Here is a 7495-nt window from a genome sequence, read left to right as displayed (position 1 = left end):
ATAGCTCTCTTCTGTATAGAATCCAGCAGGTTTAAACTATGCTTGGGTGGAGAGTTCCAGACATGCGAGCAATACTCGAGGGAAGGGCGTATTTGAGCCTTATAAAAAGTCAGCAGCTGTTCTGGTGTATACAGTTTTTTCGTTTTGAAAAGCACTCCGAGTTTTTTGGAAGCCGCCCTGGCGACCTCGGCAACGTGGTCATGCCAGGACACACTGTTGGTGACCTCGACTCCTAGAAGATGTAAAGATGATTTCATTGGCAATGTTTTCCCTGCCATAACCAGCTCCGGGCCACCAAGGTTAGCCTTCATCGTAAATACTGCAGCCTGCGTTTTTTTATCGTTAAAATTGACCAGATTGTTACTGCCCCACTCCAAGATTGCTCTAATATCGTTGTTGGTTGAAGCTACTTGTTGCTGCTTAAGATTCTGAGAACTTGCGGCTGTCGTTGGTTTGGCGGACTTAAATGTGGAAATAAGTGTGCTATCGTCGGCAAAGCTGTAGATTGGATTGACAGTGGTTTTTAGCAAATCGTTGATATATATCAAGAAAAGGGTGGGGGATAGAATACATCGTTGAGGGACTCCAGCGTTAATGTTAAATTTGTCGGAGAGGTATCCATCGACGGCTACTTGGATTGTTCGTTGTTCAAGAAAACTTTTGATCCAATTCAATAATGAGTTTTGTATGCCGCTTAATAATAATAATAATAATAATAAATGCCTTTATATTACGAAAATAGTTACAAAAGTTATTATCCAAAAATGCGGCGAGATCTAGCCTGGGGCTACTCTATCTAACCGCACTGCTAACTTAACATACGAAAGCATAACAATGTAAATAATAAATAAATTGAATAAGTTTTAAACATTATGAAAAAACATACAGAAAAAAAAGAAAAAAAGAGAAGCCTAAAATTATAAGAAACCTAAAATAGAATTTTGCTTATATCACATGACGTAATTAATTATTAAAATAATTATAATTATATCTAGTTTATAAAAGAAAAAAGTAATTAGTGATATAACTTAAAATTAAATGAAATATATATTTTTTATATTTTAGTTATTAGTTCGCAGTGTTAGAAAAGTAAGATTTGACAGCTTTTCGAAATAAGACAGCCGAGGTTTTAGCTTTAAGGTTATTTGGCAATGAATTATATACCTTAACCGCACTATAACTGAATTGGAATTTGGAAGTTCTATGATTTGGTATCAAAAAGTTTGCAGAGTGGCGCATTTCACGGCCATGTATGCTGTTATGACTGGATAATTTGTCGTATAGATATTGGGGAAGTTTATTATGGAGTACCTTATAAACAAGAACAGCCATATTGATTTTATAACGTTCATCCAAATTCAACCAGCCAGAGGCAAGAAATAACGGGGTGACGTGATCAAATTTTCTTCTATCGTAGCAAAACTTTAGGCAAGCATTTTGTAGCTTTTGTAGGCTTAACTTGTCCTTTTGAGCAAGAGCTGGCCAGAAGAGTACACTACCATAGCTAATTAAAGAGAGAACCAACGAATCACTTAATTTGAGTTTAACATCAGAAGATAAAATATCCTTATGCATGTATAAAATTCTCAATTTATAATAGGCTTTTTGTAAAATACTGGAAATATGTTTTACAAAATTAAGCTGATTATCAAGAAGAATGCCTAGGTTTCTTTCGCAGTCAGATGGTTGTATAATATTTCCATCGATAATAACATTTAAATTCAAATGATAAGATTTAGGCATTCCAAAAAGTAATAGTTTAGATTTAGTACCGTTGAGAGCCAGCCCATGAAAATTAGACACCTGTACAATTTGATTTAAATCGGTATTAATGCGTGCTAAGCCAGTATTCAGTTCATTTATCGGAAAAACTGAGTAGAGTTGGACGTCATCTGCATATTGGTGAGACTTGCAGTTATGCAGGAATTCAGAAAAATCACAAGTATAAATCGAAAATAGTAGTGGCCCCAAAATGCTGCCTTGAGGAACTCCCTGATTAATATTTAAATATTCTAAAAAGGTGGAATTTAAGCGCACTCTTTGCTTTCTATTACTTAAGTAATCACAAAGTAGACTCAGCGCCGACTCGTGTAATCCAAAATATTTTAGTTTGGTAAGAAGAAGAGAGTGATCCAGAGTATCAAACGATTTGCTATAGTCCAGCAGCACTAATGCAGTAACCTCTCTATTATCCAAAGCACTAAAAATATCATCACATACATGCAATAGTGCTGTCATGGTACCATGCTGCGATCGAAACCCTGACTGAGTACTAGGAATTATGGAATTAAGTCTAAAAAAATCATTTAATTGCATATACATGGCCTTTTCCAATATTTTAGAAAGGGTTGGCAATATACTTATAGGTCGATAATGAGAAAATTCCGTAGGGGTATTATTTTTTGGGATGGGCAGTAAATCAGCATTCTTCCATTCAGATGGAAATTTTGATAATACAAGTGCTTTATTAATTATAAAAGTTATATAGGGTGTTAAATAAGAAACTAAAAGTGAAATCATTTTAATGCCCATGCCATCAGAACCAGTTGCAGTAGTTTTTATACTACAAATTATTTTTTCAACTTGCTTTTCAGAAACTTCTTTAAATTGAAATAGTTTCTTAACATTAGGGTGTACTTTGTTGGTATACTTAGTTTTAAGGCCATTATTAGTGCATACCGTATTTACCTTGGGAATGCTATTAATAAAAAAAGAATTAAGTCCAACAGGTGCGTTTCGAGAATCGCTAATAATTATGGAAAGAGAAACTTTAGATGTTATGTTAAGAGAATTCAATGTTTTCCAAAAACAAGTAGGGGTAGATTTAAACTGTTCATTCAAGTAGGATTTCTTTTCGCTACGTACTGCACCCGTTACAAAATTCCTAATTTGTTTGTATTCATTAAGCGCAGCATCAGTTTTTAGTTTCTTATACTTCGTGAGGGCTTTTTGTCTAAGTTTCATCATAAATCGTATATTGTCAGTAATCCATGGAGCATTACTTTTAGTGAACTTGGAGGTTTTAAAGGGCGCATGAATATCAAATACATCAATTACGTTTTTTTGGAAAAAAGTTACCATTTCATCAATATCAGTAAGGTTAAATATATTTTGCCAGTTAATTTTTAAAATGTCATTAAGAAAATCTACGAAAACAAAATTTGAATAGTCCCTGTAAGTACGTAAAGACTTTGGTGTACGGGTTTTTTCAAGGTTCAACTTACTTAATACTAAACAATGATCGGATATGTCATCCAAATTAATAATCTGCACATCCGTGATTAAGCCAGGAGCCGAAGTAACAAGAACATCAATTAACTTGGCTCCAATGTTTGAAATTCGAGTTGGAGACTGAACCACTTGGGTTAAATTATATTTAATTAAAAGACTGTTAACACAAATATACCCAGGGTTGCCAGTATCCAACATATCTACATTCAAATCTCCCCCAAAAACTACATTATCAGAATGAGTTAAAAAACTGACTATAGAATTTTCCAAATCGTCCAAACAAGAACCAAGATTAATAGATGGTGGTCGGTAAAGTGAACCAAAGATTATAACTTTGCCATTAATTTTTGCGCGAAACTGCGGATTGAGGAGAGCTTGGTTAGTAGTCCCTCATGCCACACTCTATCAAATGCCTTGGAAATGTCAAGAGCGACTGAGCGGGACTCGCCGTGCTTCTCCATGGCCTCTGTCCACAAGTGTGTGACGTAAGCCAGAAGATCGCCGGTGGATCTGAGCTTTCGGAAGCCGTATTGATGATCGCTGATTAGTCCAGATGATTCCAGATATCTTAACAGTTGTTGGTTGACTGCTTTCTCCATAATCTTCGATATTACTGGAACTAGTGCAATCGGGCGGTAATTGGAGGGCATCGTCTTCTTACCCTTTTTGGGTATAGCTTGCACTCGAGCAGTTTTCCAGCTTGTTGGAAATTGGCCCTGCTTATACGATGCCGTGAATAGTCTACATAAAGGAGGAGTCAATTCGTCTGCACAACGTTTTAGTATTAGGGCTGGAATTCCATCGGGTCCAGAAGCTTTGTTGGTGTCTACGCTTTTAAGAATTTTATTTATAATTCGTTGGGGAAACGAAATTTCTCCCATCGATGAATTCACCCTTGGCAAATATGGCGGTGTTTTGCCTTGCGAGTGCAGAGTAGAATTGGACGCGAAGAGTTTACCCAGTAAGTTGGCTTTTTCCCTTGCTATTACCGCGATAGAACCATCATCTGCTGTTAGGGGTGGCAAGGCCGACTTAGCAAAACCTTGACTTACGGCTTTCGATATCGACCAGAAAGATCTTGTTTCATTTGGGCAGTATAGCAGTTTGTTTTTGATCCTGTTGTTGTGACTCTCTTTGCATTCATCAATCATTCGCTTGCAGCTATTTCTGGAGACAAAAAAGTTTCTCCGATTTTGATGGAAGGATGTTGACGCCATTTGCAATATGCTGCGTTTTTAGTGTTTACTGCCTTTTTTCAATTCAGGTTGAACCATTGCTTGTTGTTAGATCTGCATTTAGTAGAAAAAGGGATATAAGCTTCCATTCCTGCCAAGATCGTCTCTGTAATTTGGTTTGCACATTCTGAAATGTTATTGGTTCTAAAGCAGGCTTCTTTCCAAGGGAATAAGCGATAAAATTCCCGAAGATGGTTCCACTCTGCTGATTTATAGTGCCATACCTTCCGCGGCATCGGAGGATCCTGCGTTTTAACCTCCAACTGGCAAGAGACTGTTATCAATTTGTGGTCCGATGTTCCTAGGGGGGCATGTACTGATACAGTGTACGAGTCAGGGTCTGAAGCCAAGACCAGATCTAGAAGACTCGCGAACTCATCGTCTCGATCGGGGATTCTGGTAGGTTCCTCCACAAGCTGCGTAAGCCCGCATATGGTGGCAAGTAGCTCAGCTTCTCGTCCTTCATCGTTGTTCTTGTTGCAGAAGCGCAGCCAGTTGATATTTTGAACGTTAAAATCACCCATGACGATGATTTCTGCGCTTGGGTAGTCAATATTCAGATGGTTAATGCAATCAACGAGGTTCAAAAAGAGCCGTCTATATTGGGTATCGCTTGGAGGTCTGTAGATACAGCAGATAAATTTCGTGGCACCACTGGCTATTATTTTGAACCACATGACGTCGAAGTCCGCAGGTTCAAGCGTTTCCTCCCGCTGGCAACTCAAATCGTTCTTGACAAATACTACCAATCCAAAGCTTAGTCGAAATCGGGAGTGTAGATCGTATCCAGGATAAATGAGGTGAACATTTGTTGTTGAAGGTTTCACCTTTGTTTCTGCTAATGCCAGAATGTGAGGTTTATTTGATTGCAGGTGTTGGTGTACTGCATTAATATTAGTGTTTAGGCCTCTGATGTTGCAGAAATTGATTTTTAGGCTTTTTGATCCGCCTGATGGACCCCCCCGACCAGCCTCCACCCGGAGATCCGAATGGGAGGCGAGTTTACCTCCGGAAAGTTTTGGTCGTGAGGGCGCCATCATGCATTTATTTTTCTTCTCCATTTCTCTTTGGAAACCGGACACATCGACATGGCGGCGAAACGTGAGTTCCATGGAACCACTTCAGGCTGCCTAAGTCCTATGTGGTGGTATTGAACCGGGCGATGCAAGTGGACAACATCTACCACAAAAGGGGTTGCTCTTTTAGTCGCCTTTTACCACAGGCAGAGCGTACCGGAAGGCTATTCTACCCTGGCCCTCCCCGGGGTTTGCAATCGTTGACTTTGTTTCTTTATCATCGGTGTTCCTATACTTATTAGAAAGGCTCAGATTTTCTTTTACTCTAATACAAATTATTCTCGCAGACTTATTAACATTCACAGCCACAAGTCAAAGAGTATACCCCAGATTTCAATGTATGCTCCGTTTTACCCTTTGTCTTTACCAGGCGTTTTTTCAAAGTGTTTACAATTTTAAAGGCTATTGTAAATTCAGGGTTATTTTTAAAAAAATTTGCAAGTTAAAGAGATGTTAAACTGAAAATGTTAATGATCCGAATTTAGTAGATTTTACAAAATTTTTAATGTAAAATATAATAGGAGAATGTATCCTTATTTATGAATTAAAAAAAAGTTTTTTTATGGTGGAAAAAAAACATTATTTACTGCTAGTTGCTTAATTATACTTAATTCTTTAAATAGTGGAAGGGATTAAGCCAGCTTTCTGTTCATACAGTAATTGGCCAATAAAATTTGAAAAAGTTTTGCCGTTTGTAATAGGAAAATTGACTCTAAAGAGATTAACCTGGGTATACTAGAATTTGCTATTAATAATTTTATTAGTTGAATGCAGTTAGTAGGTGTTATATTGATAAAAAGGTTTTCGACCTCTAAAGGAATTAAAATTGCATTATCTGGTATATTTATACCTTTTAAAAATTAGCAAATTAAAACTCTCTCAAAACTCAAACATTTAACGAAGAAAAAAGTTTGTACAAGAAGAATCCACAACTACAAGATATCACTTGTTTGATTGCCTGTAGAATAGAAGAGTTTTAAGGTTCATTGAGTGAAGAGCTTCTTTCCACACCGAAAAATTCCAATGTTAATAAAGACCATGTAGGATACTTTTTATTCTGATGGAAAAATGTTATTGTAGGATCCGTAGTCAAACATTGAAACTCCTCGGTATCAAGAAAATCCGCCTTCTTCCGAAAATCTTCTTCACATAATGTGGGAAGATTGCGGAGATAATGAAATCATGTTGGTCGATTTTGGATTTTAAATGTTTAGTATTATAATTATTAAAATGTGAATTGCAATGTTGGTTTCGTCGAAACTCAGGTAAATAATTTTGACTAAATTTTGTCAACTTAGTCGATTTAAGAATAGAAAGTTTCCTACCTAATCTCCTAAAAATTTCACACGCAAATTACTCGACCTGGTCCCTAAGGCTTACATCTAAAACACACAGTCTAAACAAAGATATTACTGAGATTAGGATACAATAGAGAAAATTAAGCTTGGAATTAACAGGATTTAAGTTTTTATAATAACTTTTTCTTTCTTTCCTATGTATCGAATTTTAGTAATATTCAATGATTTAAAGCTCATATTTTATTCAATAACGATACACGATGTTGTAGATAATATTTTTATTTTAGCTAAATGAGGTATCAATGGGTAACTAAAAATGCTTCGGTCATCCTCCACTAAATTTATTTAAAAATTATTAATCCTACATGTTTCGGACACATAACATGTGCATCATCAGGGATACAAATTGAGGGCTTTCGTCAATACATATTAAAGCTATAGTGCCTTCGGCAAGGTCAAAAGTTTAAAACAACTAACTGAATAAAAATGGCCTATTAAGATGCATGAGAAAGGGACTAAAACTGGATCTACACAGTAGGTGTATATGTATTGACGAGAACCCTCAATTTGTAACCCTGATGATGGATATGTCCAAAACATGTACAATTAATAATTTTTAAATAAATTTAGTGGAGGATGACCGAAGCATTTTTAG

General features: G+C 36.4%; 1 protein-coding gene across 1 annotated transcript in view; it reads right to left on the bottom strand.

The window, feature by feature from the left end:
• Nucleotides 1–7495, bottom strand: part of LOC126741664 (voltage-dependent calcium channel type A subunit alpha-1) — a 771245-nt gene that overhangs the window by 520744 nt on the left and 243006 nt on the right. The gene's annotated exons all lie outside the window — the stretch shown is intronic.

Source organism: Anthonomus grandis, chromosome 10 (assembly GCF_022605725.1).
Source record: "Anthonomus grandis grandis chromosome 10, icAntGran1.3, whole genome shotgun sequence".
Classification (NCBI taxonomy): domain Eukaryota; kingdom Metazoa; phylum Arthropoda; class Insecta; order Coleoptera; family Curculionidae; genus Anthonomus; species Anthonomus grandis.
Note: the sequence above shows the minus strand (reverse complement) of the source record. Positions and strands in the feature narration are given on the sequence as shown.